The 17585-nt window shown below is 40.3% G+C and overlaps 1 long non-coding RNA gene across 1 annotated transcript; it reads left to right on the top strand.

Annotated features, from left to right (window-relative positions):
• The first annotated feature begins 10228 nt into the window (after nt 1-10228).
• On the top strand, nt 10229-17374 carry LOC115903554. The gene is made up of 4 exons (XR_004060702.1): nt 10229-10495; nt 11372-11561; nt 13571-13772; nt 17279-17374. It is a non-coding gene; the product is annotated as an uncharacterized LOC115903554 (long non-coding RNA).
• Nucleotides 17375-17585: the final 211 nt, after the last annotated feature.

Below are 17585 nucleotides of genomic sequence, written 5' to 3'. Positions count from 1 at the left end.
AACAGCCAGGAAGCAGAGGGGTGGCAAGGACTGTGCCTAAACCACTGACTCAGGGTCCTGCTCCTGGCCCACCTCCATTGGCCAGCCTGGGGCTGGTCACTGGGACTCAGGAGAGGAGCCCTGAAAGAATCTTCTGTCCCTCTGCCTTCCAGATGCTTCCATTTTCCATAGCTTGAAGTAAAGTCTCAGCTGTACACATGGATACAGGATACACATGGATACATCACTTGCTGGCACTGGCCTGTCCTGAGGACAGCAGGAATTCTCCATCAGGAGCTTCAGTGAGTTTAGTTACACTTCATCAGAACTCATGTGGGTGTCAGAAAAATGGAGCTCACAGCTTTGATATTACAGCCTTGTAGCCTTGTAGAAAGAATGCCCTACTCCAAGGTTTGCTGTGTGAATTTTGGGTTCTGCTGCTCAAATACCTCTTTCTGCAAATGCTTTTAGTGAATGAATCTTGTGACAGTAAATGCCACGTGTGCTGCAACAGTATTAAAGCCAAATTACCAAAAATGCTTCACTTGAACAGGGGATTTTAATCAGTGCTTGTTGGTCACTCAGATGCTGCTGAACAAGAAATTCCTTAAGAGGTAAGAGCCACACGTGTACACTGGGAAGTGAAGGAAATTTATGTCCTGCAGCCCTAGGTGCCAGAGGAAGAAGGGCACAAATTGCTTCCACACATGGAGAGGACTCCACGGATGGACAGAGCCAGGGGGAGAAATGAGCAGGTGGTGGACAGGAGGCATGAAAGCCCCAGCTCACGTGCATGGGGCCAGTCCAGATTGCACCAGGAAGGTTCCCGAGGCGGCTCCCTGCCAAGGCCGCCGGCAGAGGTGGGGGAATGGGATCAATAGGAGGCATCAAGTGTTGGCTTGGCAATCAAAGGCAAGACTGTGGAAATGCCACTCTGCAAATGGGGTTTCACTGCGCTGCCAGGAAGTTCTCTAGAGGCTTTGGAAGACCAACCCGGTAACAGGAAATTAATCAGGAGCGTTTTTGAGCGGCTCCTTGGCTGGTGAGTGCTGCTGGGGCTATTTATACCTCTGAACTGCAGCAATTTACCCTGCTAAGGGGCTGCTCAGATGTCACACATTAGCCACTGCCAGAACAAGTGACCTTTCTGCACAGTGTGTTAAGAGCAAAGAGATGAAAATTCCCATTTTCCAAGCATGGTCCCAAAAAACCTCTGTGCTCTTGTTAAACCAGCTGCATTGAAGAGGAGTGATTAGAACAGTTTTGTTTTTTTTTTAGCCTGCACCTGTCTCTTATTCCACAGCTGAGGACACACTGAAATCTACTTCCCTCTAGACCTGATCTGGTAAGAGCTTCAGGTGGTAATCAAATCCATCATTATCTACATCTATTTCTACTTAAACACTTGAGGGGAAAAGCCACCTGAAGGCCAGCAGTCACTGGAACTTGCAAGTAATGATTCACACACAGGGGGGAAAAAAGCTTCCCCATTTCTCCATCCCCTCAGATGGGTGAGGTTTTTCTTGGTTTTCATTCTTATGGAAGTCAAGGCCTTGCAGAGGAGACAGGATCATTTTGAGCAGCCTTATGTGTCAGTCTCTTGAGAAGGTGACAGCTTCACTCCCAGCTAGGAAGAGAGGTTCCCTGACTGTTCTATCAAGAAATACACAGGAAAGAACTGTGTCAGATTACTGCAGAAAAGACATAAGTGTGATATTTTTTCTGAGAAATTTAAGATATTTTTAGGGAGAAACCTTGATTCAGCATCATCCCTGGAGAACTGGGACCAGTCATTTTCTCTCCTGGCATATCCCTTTATTGTAAATATGTTTAAAGTGCACAGAGTGCTATGAGGGATTCCACTTATTCCATGGAAATGAGCGGTAGCATTTTTAATTAGTGGGTTTCATTTGAAGTATCTTCCCTCTTTCATAGGAAAAACTTTTTTATTCTCTGTTATTTTGCTCAGGTAATTCTTCACACATTGATCTCACCTGCCTTCAGAGCTGAAATTTCTCCCTATTCCCTCAGTTGCTCTTCCCCTGTGAGCATGCACACTGAATCAGACACAGCAGTCTGATTTCTGGCACAGTGATACAGACCTAATGGCTTCAAAATTGTCACTATTGCCATTTTTTAAGTTCAAAACCATTGAATTTTTCTTTAATATTCCTTTAAAATATTATGGGTGCTTGGAAATTACTGGCACTGTACAAGCAAATTATTCTTTGTACAGTCAGACATCCCAAATAATCTGTATTTCTGGGGAAGCAAAAAAGTCAAAGTAGAACTTGAATTGTTTTGTGTCAAATTGCTGTATGGGACTGAAGCAAGACAGCACGATGCTCACTGAAAATAACTAACCAAAAACATGCATAGCACTAAAACATGTCAAAACAAGGGAATAATAATTCATTATTGTCATACAAAATGCTTTTTCACCTTGATGCAAAGTGTCACACCATGTTTTATCACGTGGCAATTAGATGTGATGTTGTAAAAAAGATGAATTTTCAAGGGGAATTATAGCTATTTCTTTTGTAGATTAATTGTACTTTTGTCACTGCCTGAAACAAGAACAAAATTAGATTTTTTAAGGCAAATGCATTTAAGGTCAACAATGTCCCCCAGAATATCTTGCTACAGAATTACAACCAAATTAAACAAGAAATCTAGGAAACTGTCTTAGGTAATTTTTAGAAATTTTAGAAAGATGCCAAATTTAATGAGGATTTTTGCTGCTTCCTAAAAATCGTTATTGATGTATTTATCTTCTATCCAAGTAAAATAGATTGTAAGATTTTTTTTTTTTATTTCAAGGCTGTACTAGAATTTTGCATAGTTAGATTTTGATTACATGATAGAAAATGACCACTTTTGGCATTCTAATCAGCTAGTGAGCAAATTCACTAAAAACTAGGGCTATGAACCAGAAAATGTTATTCATTAATTTTGTTTATGGTGATTTAATTTTAATTATAATACTTTAAAGCTATTTAAATCTACATTTCCATCACGTGTAAGTTAATGTAGCATATTTTGCAGAAATAATCAAGGCCTGGTAATACAGATCACTACAGAGCCTGTAATTAAATCTTTGATGAGTGTTTCAAAGTGATTTTTAAATGTGGCTTATAATGTGCTTTACAAAAGCTTTGCTTCTGTCATTGTGACTTCCCAAATGTTCCTCTGGCATTGTCCAAGTTTAATTTCCATTCAAATTCAAAATGGAAGTGTTTGGAATGGAGTAATTGCCTTGTAAATAAGTGTTGTCTGTAGGTAAGGAAAACAATTAATTTTCACAGCAGCTTTCCCGTGGAAGTGTAAATAAGGATCCATCTTCCTGATGTCAGCGAGCCCCCAGCCCACCTGCCCCTCTGACAGCAGAAAAATGAGGTGGGAAGTTGTGTTCTTTGTGTTCTGTTGGGTTTTTTTCCTGGAATAATTTCCTTGTAATTGAATTCCATGTTCAAGACAGGCTTTCAGTGCCTCATGTTACAAGATGGGCGCTCCAGGTTTGCAGTGATAAGCAGGCTGCCTGCAGGCAATTAGGGACCTCAGGGTTTGCAGAGTCTAGTCACTAAAATATGTTCCAGCTCGAGTCATTGTTTAACAATCCAAGTCTCTTCCAGCTGTGAAACATTCCCATCATCAAGTGGGTCTCTGGGACTCCCTCAGGAACGGCAGGCTCTAGATATCCAGCTGCTAGGAACAAAAATAAATCTCTTTGAAGACTTATTTGCCATCACATTGTGTGAGGACTTAGAAAGGCTGAAACATTTTAATCATTAATCTCCATTCATCAAATCTTGTCATTCTTAACAAAACTCCAAAATAGTTTCAGCTGTGAGCTGGATGTTGATGACACCAGACTCTGTCCATAGGTATCAATTTTGTGGTTAAGATGTGCCACACACAAGAAGTGCCTGTTGCACTCAAACAGCTCCTGCCCATGCAGAGACACCAGGGAGCTTTTCAGAACTCTTTATTATTTATGCTCTTGGCTGTCATGCAGGGAGAGCAGCAGAACTTGAATAGCTATTGATCATCAGCCTCTATTGGGCAGTATTGGAATCTCTTTCACTGATGGTCAGTCAGCCTGTGCTGCTGACAGATGGTGCTGGTTGTCTCTGCTGTGCTGGGACACCAGCAGCAGCAATTAGAAGTGGTCACCTCACAGAAATATTCGCTGCACAAGTTGGGTTGAAAAGATATCTTAATTCCTCTCAAACTCAGCAAACCCTGCTAGTCTTGACTTCACCAGGATGCAAAGAAATCCCATTTTTCCTCCCTTCTGAGCTGCATGTTTTAAAGTAGGGACTGTTTCTCTTTTTCTCCCCCCCACCCCCAGCTTTTTAAATTTTATTGCTGACCTAAAAAGAAAGGAAATTAAAAAATAAATCTAGGGAAAATCCATGTGTAGTTAAAACATTCTTAACCTCTTCCTTGCTAGTACTTAAAAACATTAGATAAATTAATAGCAAACTTGCTCATGACTTAAAGGTGAGCTCTTAACAACTTAAAAGCTTTTAAGCTGACAAGTATTTCTAGTATATTTCATTAGGCTGGTTTTCCTTATCATGTTCCTTCTTTTTTTATAAGCCATGTTTTGCTTCTCCCTTGTGGAGCAATCCAGAGAGCATCAATGTGACATTGGGCTGGGCTGTGCAGTCAGCAGAAGGAAAGGTAGCTGCATGTGGGAAAACACACCCTGTCTCCAGATGCACAAATATCCACAAATACCCAAAGTGAGCACTTCAAAGCACAGCAGCTCCTTGCTGGCCAAGCACATGAATATTGCAGGAACACCCTTGGTGTTCCCTGCTCTTCTAGGAGACAAACTCCCCCAGGCTTCAGGAAAACTTTGCTTCAGCACTTCTCTGTTAGAGACACAAAAAGTCCTCAAATTATTTAGGGAGAAGAACCTTATCCCACTTCAGAGACAAGACAGCTTTTGGAGGTACAGAGGTTAGATTGTCTTCCCAAATCAATACAGCATGGGAAGGAGGAATAAAACATCCTAGCCCAAAAGTTATTTTGGAGGGGTTGTAGTTCTTTTGAAGCACAAGCCAAAGCCCCTTGCAGGCTCCTGTGGAAATGTTCACATTAACATCAGTTTTTAATTTTTCTGAGGTTTGGATCTATTTGATGAAGGGGAGAGAATAATGTTGAAATTGCTGAAAAATGGTAAAAATATTTTGACCTGCTCCTGAATTTTAATATATTTTTTTAAGCTGTGTGGTTTTGACTATAGTTTTATTTGTGCCCAATGCTGCAAGAAGGGAGAGCCCAGGCAGTGCTTATGCAGAGTGAGGAGGAGACTGCTGCAGTAGCCCTGCTGACCTCACCTTCTTTCTCAGTACAATTTCTCATCAAATTTCCCATTGCTTCTGATATTTTTGTTTAATTATTCCCTCCCAGAGAAGATTTTTCCTCTTATCCTTAGTTCCAAGGGCTTTCTGTCTGATTTATCTTCTATTTTCAGGACTCAATGAAGCAGAAAAACAATGTTAGTCTTTGGTGGCCAGGGAAAAGGAGGAAAGCTCGTGGTGGTCTCCAGATGATCTGGCCCTGACTGAAGCAATCTCCTTCCACAAGGAGGGAGCAAAGGGCTGGCAAGTGCAGGTAAAGCTGCCTGCACTCCATGTGCTAAGAAATCACCCACACAAACACATTCCAGCTTTGGCAGTGCTCAAGTAATGGCTATTACTGCTCCAGGGAGGAAATAATTAAAGCCATTTCTTGACTCTGACAGTTTGATACTGGTGGTTTTCAATAGCAAATTACCAACATCTGTACAGCAAAATTCAGCTACTGCAGCAATTATTCAGCAGGGCTAACCACAGAGGTGCTAGGAATTTTTCATTTTCTAGATGTCCCCTTGTTAGGTGTGACCTGCAATTGAGACCCAAGCTCCACACCATGGCAAACTTAGAAATGTAAACGAAACCATCTGGAAAGCTGAATATTCTGTGAAAACCCCAGTGGCAAATGCATCAAAGCCAGAAAATGAAAGACTGGAAAGACATCTGAATGGCTTTCTTAATTATGTGACAATTTCAAGTTTCCAGAGCAATTCAGAAGTAAAATTTATACAAATCATTCGATTCCACACAAATTAGGGCTTTTCATTCCCACATACTGTTACAACTGTTTTGCATAGTAAACACAGTGACTGTACAAGCTGCAAACTCACATCTACAACCTGTAGCAAGCAGCACAGCACTGCAGATTTTCATTGCTGCTGAAAGAAAGGGGTAGCAAAAGAACTAAATAAGCTCTATACATCCCTAAGTCAAATATTTCTTTTTAAACATTAGATAGAAAAAGTAATACAAATACAATCAGAGGCTGTGAGATTAAATGTGTTTCTAGGAGAGACCTGATTTGGGATTGCTAATAAAAATGCCTTATTTCACTGCTTATGTTGTAAATACTTGTTTGTCAGGGTTTTATGTTATAATCCATCTTGGTCATGGGTTTACTGATGTATAAAACTTGAGTTTAGTTTGTAAATTGGCACTTTGTCTTCAGCTCTGTTTCACTGTTATGAAGCTGCAGGACCCCATCAAGGTGTGGTATAATTTGCTGTAGAAATGTGCAGTAATTTTAAAGTAGAGCTTCAGACTTGAGCAGTCTTTGGGGTGGCCTGGTGGGGAATAAAAATAGATTGTGCACCTATCAGGTGATAACTGAGAGGCTTTAAAATAGATTATAGTCTTCATGGCCCATGTCAGCTAGTTAGACTGTGCCAAAAAAATCACCTATAGAGATGGGACAATTAAACCCTTGCTTCCCTTTAGAGAAGAGAGAAACTTGCTTGAAGTGCTAGGAAATCAGAGCAGGTTCCTCAGAGTTAGATCAATTTAATTTAGATATTGTTATGCAAGTGTCAGTAATAATCCTTTTCATTGATTGCTACACAGTTATATTTTGGATAAGGAAGATTTTATTGTAATGATATTTTATCATAACTATCATACAGCAATTTCCAGACCTCATTGCATGCTGTGTGTTGTGCAGGTTATGGTCAGATTTAATTAGTATCTATCAGCTTCAAATCCAAACGTCAGGAAATGCAGGTCATGACATTTTTTGTGGCAGTACAAAATTCAAGTTCTGTGCAGAGGAATTAAATACAAAGTAAATAGGCTGGGAAGTACTTGTAGAGCTTTGAAAAGGAAGGGATTCTGCTCTGTATTCAGTCAGATGCACATTATGGAGGAGAAAATAGCTCAAAGAGTGTTTTCTTTTCACTCTTAATCTTCATTTGACATGAATGTGGACAGGCCAAGCCAGGGTATTATACTCACATCAGCAATGCCTTCAGACACTGTGATGACTTAGTGCAGTGAGACCCACATGAATCAATATTGATTGGCCACTTACTTTAAGGCTACTTAATTAAACCTAACAGGATGGCACAGCTTCCAGGCAGACCCACAGCTCTGTGATTGATGAGTGTGCTGGGGAGAAAGTGGGAAGGACACAGTGCAACAGTTCTCGTTACTCTGCAATTGAGATCTTTTTGTGTAAGGTGAAATTAAAGAGTTTAAAAAGAGGAACTGAATGACTGCAATAAATAAACTAAAAGGGCTGTTTTGTCATTATCTAGGCTGTTGGAGAGGACTTCTGGCTTTTTTCCAGGTACCTGACTGTCTTACTGCATACTGGTGTCATCCAGGGCATCCAACATGAAGATCTCTAGTGTTAATGATAAAGAAAATTACTTCCCTGTGACTGAGGTTGGAGTGACCACAAGTGGCATCACTGTTCTGTCAGGTTGGTCTTTTATATTTCTACTAAATGTATTTAGTGCCACAAGTAATTCAAATTATAGTGTTTGTTTACAGTATCTACATCTGGGGGAATCCACTGAGATAATCTGAAATATGGGTATTTTTCTAGAAATCTCCATCTCTTGATGCTTGGGGAGCAGTCATTTATTTTTTTTACCAAGCTGATTTAGGCAACAAGTTGTTCTTTATGTGACAGCCTCATGTATTGTGTGTGTTTGTTTGACCAGAGATGCAGAGAATACAACTCCTTGTGTCACTGACAAAACCCTGGGGCTTTGCACCTCCAGATATTTCTGTTCCTCACTGGCCAGTGAGGAGGAGAAGTAAGAGAAGTCTCCCAGATTGAAATGCCATAAGGAATTGTTTCTCATCTGCTCGTATTTACACAAAAATAAATAGAGGGAATGATGCCTTTAAAAGTTCAAGCCTTTGAATTGTGCTTAGCAGGCATAAGTCAAGAAGTCACTTGCAACACAACTGGGTTTGTTTTTTATCAGCACTTTCAATATCCTGAATCTCTGCTTGCTCTTGCAAACAGTTTGGTGAGGGAGCAGCTGAGATGCCAGAGGACAATGTATTGCTCTCTGAGGGGAAAGGCTTGGAAATTGTTAAGATAAAGGCAAGAATTGCTTAAAGAAGTGTGATTTAGGCAGTGAAATGAGTTTTTTAATATTTCTCCCACAGCAAGAAACAAGCCTTAGAAATTTTCTTTTTTACATTTGATGCTAGAAGAAACCAAACTTTGTCTCCTTACTCTACTAAATGATAGTTTGTGTTTTCTGAGCATTCTAAATAAAGCCAGACAACTCCATTGTTTCTAGAGAACTTTACTGATAGACTCTTAATTGAAGTAATGCTCTTGGCTGAAATCATTCACTCTGTTTTAGTTCTTTACTTTTGTCCACGTGTATCAATTTCCAAAGACTGGGAGACATCAGTTCTCTGTATTCAAAAGATTGAATTTTTGAAGGTTTTGAACCTTAGAAGTTACAGAACTTGCTGCTTTGAAGTTTTGTCAGAAGTCTGAAAAATTACGCTTTGTTTCTTGAGTTATCTGTAAGAGACCATAGAGTTCTCCCAAGAAACATGTATTTGTAAGGATTTCCTGTGAATGAAAAGGATTTTATTGAAGGCAGAGTAGTCCTCACAAAGCTCCTTGAACCATTTGCTTTCTCATTCTTACTCTTCACTCATTTTCTTCATCATGTTTAGGGCATGAACGTTAAGATTCTTTGAAGGACGGTGTCTCTGACTTCTCAGGCAAGTTTTCTTTTGGAAACTTTTTCTTTTTGGAACTTGTCTTTTCCTGGGATTTCAGGAAAGACCATGGTACAGTTGAGCTTATGAGAAAAACCCTTCAAAGAGGAGTGCATGTTGCTCCCTGCCTCTCTGCATTAGTGCTGGAAGAGTGTCTGTGCTTTCCCAAACATTTACAGAGAGATTTAGCTGGGCAGGAGCCCCTGGACTTTTGTGTGGGTGAGAGAATTGCTGTCTTGTGATGTAGTGTTAACACAGACAGCACCAATAAACAGCAGGACTTGCTGGGATGTGTCCCTCTCCTATTAAAAAATACATAGATATGAAGTAATATTTCTCTCCACTGCCATCTAGTGAAGTTACATGCTCTGTAAAGGCTTTGAGACTCAGCTGAGCATTGTGGTAGTGAACTGTATCTTAGTGGCACAGAAAGTCCAGTTGCCTGCAGAGAGTCTGGTATTCATCCCTGGGGTAACAGCAAACACTGCAAAATAAAGGAGGTGCAATCAATTTGATAATAGAATTCTGTCAATGGTTATGATGATAGAGACAGTGAGAGGATTTGTGCATGTTGTCAGCATTGCAGCACCTACATTTGAGCTGTAAAGAAAGCAAGCACCAAAACCTCTGCAGGCTGGTGGAATGGTGTAAAATCAGGCATTTTTGGTAGAAAGCACACAGGTTCCCTGGGAGTCCAATCTGCTGCCTCCAGTCTGTATCTTCAGGCCTGCAGAGTGGTGCCCACCAAAATCCTCAGTGGATTTTCAGCCTAGAACTTCAATGTCACTTTTTGAAAAGAAAAGTTTGAGTTTTTCAGCAATGCCCAGGTTGTTTTGGACCATGCATGGGGGTGTTCTCTTAGAGCAGTGCTGGGATGGGCACCAAAGGGCTCGTGCTGTGAGCACACTGCACCTCTCCATTTCTGTTCAGCTCAGCAGCATTGATTTTGCTTAAAGATCCTTGGCTATTTTTGTGACACACAAGTAGGTCAGGCATCGCTTCCTGGTAGTGGAAATAGCTAAAATAGGACATACAGATCTGAAATCATTATTCTCTTCATGTATCATTTAGTGAGCAAAAGCTCTGTCCTAATACTCATGTGAAGTCATCTTAAAATCAGAAGCTGTTCCCAAATGTAAGAGACTGAAATAAAGTTGAGAAAAGACATAGTATTAGTGTGATTTAGAGGAAGAAAAAATCAAGAGCAGTGCAAAGCAGATCCCTTTGATGGCTGAAATGGGTATTTTCACTGCCACAGCTGAGCAGTGTCTCTGCACTCTGATTTGTTTGCCATCTCTCCGCTTCAGTTTCACAGGCATGATGGAACAGCCCAAATTCCAGCTGATCTGCAAACCTGTGCACTTCCCTCTGTAGCTGTAGTAGCAGTGTGGTGGTTTGCTTGTCTGTCCTTCTACCAGACTTACACAGAATCTATTGGGCAACCTTTAAAGGCAAATTATGTGAGTATCCCTCAGCTCTAGCTGAATTATACATTACCTTTGAGCAGAAAGGAAAGAGGAATTTATTGTTTTAAGTTGGGGTTGGCTGCTAAAGTTTGTGCTTCCAGGTGGGAACTGTACATGTACAGACTTGCTGTATTTTCTAAAGTTGTGTTAAGGAAGTAAAACAACCTGGGCATCTGGCAAATAAAAGACAAATGCAGGGTGGAGTAAGCTTATTATTATTTATTTTGTAGCTAAGCCTTTTTAAGCTCTCTCATTGAATTTTGTAATAAATTGTAAATTACAGAACAAAATTTCTTAACTTTGTTTGCTAAAATGTGTGAGAGATTCAGGAACCTTGGAAAAATCTGAAGCTTGTAATTCTGAATGAGTTTGCTCTATTCAGTAATTGGAGCCATGTTTAAAGAAAAGGAAAATCCTTTATTTTACTGAAGAAAGGATAAATAGGATTGAATTGTAGCCACTACCCCCCAACCAAGCTGAGTGACTGAGAAAGTTGTTGTTTTACCTATCTCTTGAGGCAATTAATTAATCTTAAATAATAAATAAATCTTCTAAATAACCTTAAATCACAGTCTGCCCAGTCTTATTTACAGAGAGCCAGGGCAGCCAGACAATGACCATGCTGCTAATTATAAGTAAGCAAACAGTTTGGTTCACTGGCCACTTCAGCACTGATCTTTTTTTTTTTTTTTCATTTCCAGCCAATTTACATTTAAGCTTCTTTGTTCAAGGAATCCTCTTCCTAAGTTAGAAGCAATGACATTTGAACACTTAATTGCATAGTGTCATAATACTTACGCTTCATTTTTATTGCAAAAAAAACCCATTTCTAAGTAGAAAAATTCAACCAGTGCATTTTTCTTTACTTAGGTTTTCATTCCAAGGATTGCAAGGGGATGTTATGGAGAGAATATGGTTCCTAAGCAGCCCTGTTACCAATAAGCAGCTACGAAAGTACATTAGGAACTTAGAGATATTAAATGCAACAGGAAGAAGAAAAAAATTGAATTACTGCGGTCTTTTCAACCAGAATTTCAACTCCTGGTTTTGACATTGCCAGGTAAGGTTGTAGTATTTAAAAGTTCTCTTTTGTTCTTTCTGTGATTGTTTGTGTTGTACCTCGCAGACTCCAAGCTTTTTTGTATTTCCCCAAAAACCATCTGAGCTTGTGAATATTCCAATGGGATGTAAATTGCCTTGATGTCCCAGGGTCAAAAGCAGCATGGCAGATGCAATGGCACATCCCCTTTGGAAAAGCAAAAAGGAAGAAAAGCTGCAGGAGTGCCCAACCACTCAGAGCAAGTTGGTGATGGATTGGGAGCAATAGAGGAGGGATAATCCAGGGCAGTTTGTTGAGACACAGGAGGGTTGAAGATGGATGACATCCCTAGTTTTGCACAGTGCTCCTTCCACACATATTATTAAGTCCAGACTGGAAAGTGAAGGTAAAATACTGTGGGATGTGCTGAATGTGTCTTTGCACTGACTTCCAGTGCTGTCATCATGTCATTGCAGTATTGTTTTTAATTCCATCCTGTAAAAATGTTGTGTGGAAAAGATAAATCAAGTTCATCAGGTATATGGACATGCAGGACTGCTGCAGTTGGATTTGATAAAGCAATACCAAAGTTTCTCATTGTGCCAGCAAGTTGAAGACTGTCATATTTCCACTAGAGAAAAAAAAAGGTTATAAAGAATGGGACATCAAGAGTAGTCTTTAAATAGTTTTCCAGTAAAAAATACATGGATTTAACTTCTAGTCCAGAGTAACATGTAGTATCTGCAGAAATGGCTTGTTTTGTCAAACAAAGATATCAAAAGAGGTTTTTGTTGTTGAGTTGTAGATTTGATTTTTCTTAGAAGTCATCCTGGCTGTTATATCCTCTCTTTCTTCTTTCCAGTCAGGTAGTAATTGCATTCCACTTTCTACACAGCGTTTCCATTTCATGTCAAAATGGTGCACATCAAAATAAAAGCACAGGGAGAAGGGAGAGAGGTGTGAGTTACAAACACTGAAGGTGATGCTGTCACAGAAACAGGCCCAATATCCACCTCAGCCCTAACCTTATATCCTAAAACCACCAAGAGTTCATACTTGGGAAGAGTTATAAGTATTTCAAAGCAATAGTGGTAAAAGGAAAGACCTCTAGGGAAACTTACTTACAGCCTGCCTGTCTTAGCCTCTCTTGGTGAACATTACTTAAAAGTCATAGCAATCACTTCCTAGTTACAGAGAAGAGCAGAACTCATCAGCTATTGTGCAAATTTATTTCCAGTTTGAATTTTTTTCTATTTGCTGAAAGAGTAGAATGATTAAGTAAAATCTTTTGAAAAAACAAATGAGTATTTTTTTTGCAAGGAGAAGGTATAGAGGTACTGCTAATAAGGCTGCATTGCTTTGATGTCAGGCCTCACGCTGCATAAACTTCATGAACCCGTCATTAGTCCTTGTCGACTCTTAGGGTCTTTTGGCTTGGGGCCAAACAATTGATATAGTGGAGAGCTTCCAGCTAAAATAACAGCCTCTGCATCTTTATCTTCCCATCCATCAGATTGTTGGTGGAAGATAGGGCTAATTTGTCACTCTACCCACTTGGAAAAGTTTGATAAATGGCTTAATTAGATTTTTTTTTTTTTAAGAACTCACATTTCTTGAGAACGAGAGGTTGGGAAAACAATGGCTAAGGATTGAATTAGAAAAGGAAAATATTTTTTCTTCAGTACAGATCAGAGGAAGCACAACCATTACACAATCAGGAGAAGTGGAAAGAATACAGTTGTTTGGAAGGATTTCCAAGGACAAAAAAAACCAAACCATCCTAACACACAAATGATCTGTGGGCTATGCAGCTGCCCAAAGACCGTGGCAGACCAATCTTTATAGAAACATTCACCTGAAGAGTGCCTTTTTAAATATGCTGCCCCCCAAATTGCAAATTGTGCACCTCGAAGCACAAAGTTGCTTTTGTGTTTAGAGCTCTAGAAAATATAGCCAGGCAGCCTTATAGCTAAATGAACATCTAAATAGAGAATGAACTAACTCTGTGTGATGCTTTTCCTGTCTTCCAGCAGGCTACGGACACCAAAGGGAACTGTGCTTTCCAGGAGGCTCCTGGGGTTAGTGCCTACACCACTCAAAGCCAGGACTTTGCTTCAAACCTCATCAGATCTCCCTTTTGGGATAAAAAGAGGGCTGCTCCAAGGCCATGGATCAAGGACTGAGCAAGTCCAGGTCTCAGTTTTGAATGTTCCTGCTCAGGATATGCTAAAGGTAAAAGGATATTTGCATCTTCTTCTTTTCTTGAGGTAATTTTGTGACTTACGAGTCAAACAGCCAACATGGATTAAAATAATTGGTTTTGATGTTTTTCAAACTTGAAGCCAGAAAAAGGGAGATAGAAGCTGAGTAAAATTTTTCTCTTGACTGTTGCTTCCATCACTGTGTTTGGATAATTATCCTTCCACTTTGCATAATTATGGCATGTGTTCCTACATGTGGATGTGTTGGTGACAGCTGCCAATCTTAACATGTTAGAGATGTCTGGGCTTTGTATTTCTAAGCATCTCTTTATGTAACTATTTCATTTGGGTCACCAGGGGAATATATTTCTCCTTTCTCTGGTCTGACATAAATTAATAAAACAAGAGACAAACTGCATCCTCCTTTTTTGATAAACTGTCCAGAAATTGGATGTAATTCAGAAATAATTTTAAAAATCTTTAACCTCTGGGCAGAAATTTATAATAGTAAGGAAAAGAGAAACATTTTTCAATTAAAAAGATTTAGAATCCCTTTCTCTGCAGAACACTAATCTGCAATGACACTGAGGGGTAATAGGCCTGGTGTTAGTGCTTCCCCAAGGAAATGTCTTATCTTTTGCACTAAATTAATTTTGTCTTTCTCACACATCCTAAAGCTGTCAGTTTGGGCAGTCTGTGTAAGGAAGTTCATGATTTAAAGTTTCTGAGAAAGAAGGCAAAACAAGTGTGTTTAAACAATGATGACCTCTTATGCCCCACTCTCCAGGACCCGTTCTGAAGAGGATAGCCATTAACATTAAATCATTCCCATTCCTGGGAAAGTCATAGGGGCAAGCTGTGGGAGCATTGTCTGTGTGGGTCAAGTCCTGGAGGTGTGATGTGCAAGAGCACTGCAGCAAAAGCCAGGATAAAGTGGGGATGGGTTGGGATAACACGGAGGTGTGGCAAGGGCACCACTGCAGAGTTCTGCTGTCCAACCTCCCAGCACAGTTCCAATCAGAAGTGGTCCCTCCTGACTCCTCGGTGGCCTCTCCAACACCAAATCATCTCAGTGCAAATGGCACGTGGGAAGGGTGCTGTTCCCCCATGCCAAGGTGACAGAAATGGGACCTTGGTGAGCCCGTGCCAGCTGGCATGGCCTGCCCGGTGGGATGGAGCAGGGGCTCCTGGAATGGTAGGGAGTGGTGGAGCTGCTCCATCCCACCGGGCAGGCCATGCCAGGAACACAGCTTCTTGGAAGTGTGGGTGCAGACACCTCACAAGCACCGGGACCTGGGCTTTGGTACCTTCCCTGCAGCAGTTTGTGAGTCCTGATGAGTCTCCAGAAACCTTGTCTGGGCTGTCTTGGCTTGTTCTCCGTTGCTGCCTTCACCCAGGCAGGAGGGCTGCCCTGGCCTCCAGCTCAGCAGATGCTGTTTGCAGAGCCACTGCTGCAGAAGGTGCCCCCTGTGCTGTTCTGCATCACCCTGCTGCTGGCATCAGTTGCCAAGTGCCCTCTGTTGATGCTGGGAGATCCGAGCTCTAAGGCTGTGCTTGTCACTTTAATCTAACAGGGGAAAAAAGGAGGTACCAAGGCATCTCATGCTTCCATAAGCTGTGCAGTGGTGATGGCTGGACCGGCTGCTCATGGACAGGATCTGCTCCCAAGACAGGAATTACCCAGATCCCTAATGAAGTGAAGAGAAATTGTATTTACAGCTTTAGATCTTCACTAGGAAATCTGATTTATCTAATTGTAGAATCTAAAAGTTCAGCAAAGTGGCTGCACATTGGGACATGAAAAGTGCATTTACAGGATTATTTTTTTGCACTGAAGAGAAATCAAGCATTTTCTCCTGTATAAAGAAATGTCTTGGACACGAGAAAGAAAAGGAATATGTTAATCCCTGTGTTACTGATTTGCCATTTTAAAGCGAATATATCCAATATGTTTTACTTTATTTTAAAAGTAAGAACTGTCAGAAATAAAACTCTCTTAAGTCTAGAGTAATTCTTTCTGATTTAGAGCCAGTTGTGGTTATTAATGTGTTAAATGAATTCAATATGTTTTGAATTGCTTTGCCACTTGGTTTACTTGGAAACTAAAACCATTTGTAACAAAATGGTTACACTGGTTCTAAGTCAGACTAGTGTTTAAGAGCATGTAAAGCTAATGGTGCACTTCAGACCATCAAAAACCAATCTTCTGGACTAGATAAAGGACAATTATTAGAAACCAAACCTAAAACTCTTCAGGTACTTGGAAAACAAAAGTAATTCTCTCCACTTTCATCTTATGATTTGCAATTTTAAAAACCCCCAACTCAATTGAAAGGAAACTCAAGGGTTAGGATGAGATTTCTGCACACACTGAGCAGCCTGGAGAACTAGCAAGAGTGGACAGGAACTAACTTGAAGTTTTGCAGCAAGTCTGCTGTAAATCCAGACATAGATACAGTTTTCAGCCTGCATAAATGTGTGTGGTAGGTGATCTCACAAGGTGTTCCTTCATTTATGGATTAGATGGTTCCCAAGAATTGAGGGAGATGAACTTGGTTTCTTCAAGCTGTCAGGTATCCTTTTTTTTCCCCCCCAGTGGTTTACTACTCATAGAACAGGCTCAGATAGTTTTTTACAAGCACACTTTTAATACCTTTTGCAAAATGATTGTAAATCTGCCATCAGTTTGCTTGTTTATACATGTGGCTTTAGAAGAACCTGTTACATGTAATAAATAGAATGGAGATTAAGAAATAGCTCCTAACCTGTGCAGATCATGTGCAGGAATCATCTCTGGCAGTTTCTCCTAAGACATGAAATGAAGCATGCTTTCAGTACTTCACCTTACAGTAGACTGAGTTTTATTCCAACCAAAGTCTTGAGAGTTTTATTTAGAGCCTGAGCTGAAATCTGCACTCTTAAACTCTACATAAAATGCTCGGAAAAACTGAGTTTTCAATACAGGTTTTCAAAATGATGCCTTCATTTTTATCCAGTAGAAAAGGGTAGAAAAAACAGAAGTAAAAGGTCAGATTTATTGAAGTATAAAAACCTGTACAAACAGATCCCAGGTAGAGTTCAGTCGTGAGCAAGGGTTTCAGGATTTGGTCATAGGGATGGCCTGTGGATTGCTTAGCTGTGGACCAGGCTCACTTCTGGGAAGAGTAGGTGGAATCTACCCTGAAATGGAAAAATTGTCAACCCTCCACCCTCTCATAGCACAATGATCTTTGAATAGGAGTTTTAGTTATGGGCAGATCTAGCATTGGGATGTGTCAGATAAATGGGAATTTTGTCTAAGTACATGTGCATTGTTAAGGGTTTGATCATTTGGCTGTTGTCAAAGGGGAGAAAAACAGCACAGTGAGTATTCAAAAACTTCAGTGCTTCATTGTCCCTCTAGTGAGTGTAACAGTGACAGATCTTGTAGTTCCTCTGGCCTCATCTACTGACCAATAAATAAAATTTCTGCCTGAAATATCTAGCCCACTACATATTATTGTAAATTAAATTAACTACATTTTCTTTTCAATACAGATTCCAGTTGCCCCTGGACCCACTAAGAATGTGAGAGGGAAACAGAACAATGAGGGGCTATAAACCCAAGGGCCAGGACATAAAGTTCAGGATATGTATGTACTCAAAATGGTTTATGTATGTTTGCTTTGATCTTTAAATGTAAACCTAATGCTTATCACAAGTTAGTGATTGCTTGCCAGAACCAGATTTGCCTTGCACTGTAGCATCAAACTTGAGGCAGTGAGAGCAGCATGAAAAACAGCTTGGCAGAATGAAGAATAGCTTCCAAGCTGTTAATGCCTTGGACTTTCATGGCTTTTCTTTG

This window comes from Camarhynchus parvulus, chromosome 4 (assembly GCF_901933205.1).
Source record: "Camarhynchus parvulus chromosome 4, STF_HiC, whole genome shotgun sequence".
Classification (NCBI taxonomy): Eukaryota; Metazoa; Chordata; class Aves; order Passeriformes; family Thraupidae; genus Camarhynchus; species Camarhynchus parvulus.
This window is presented reverse-complemented; position numbering and strand designations above follow the sequence as displayed.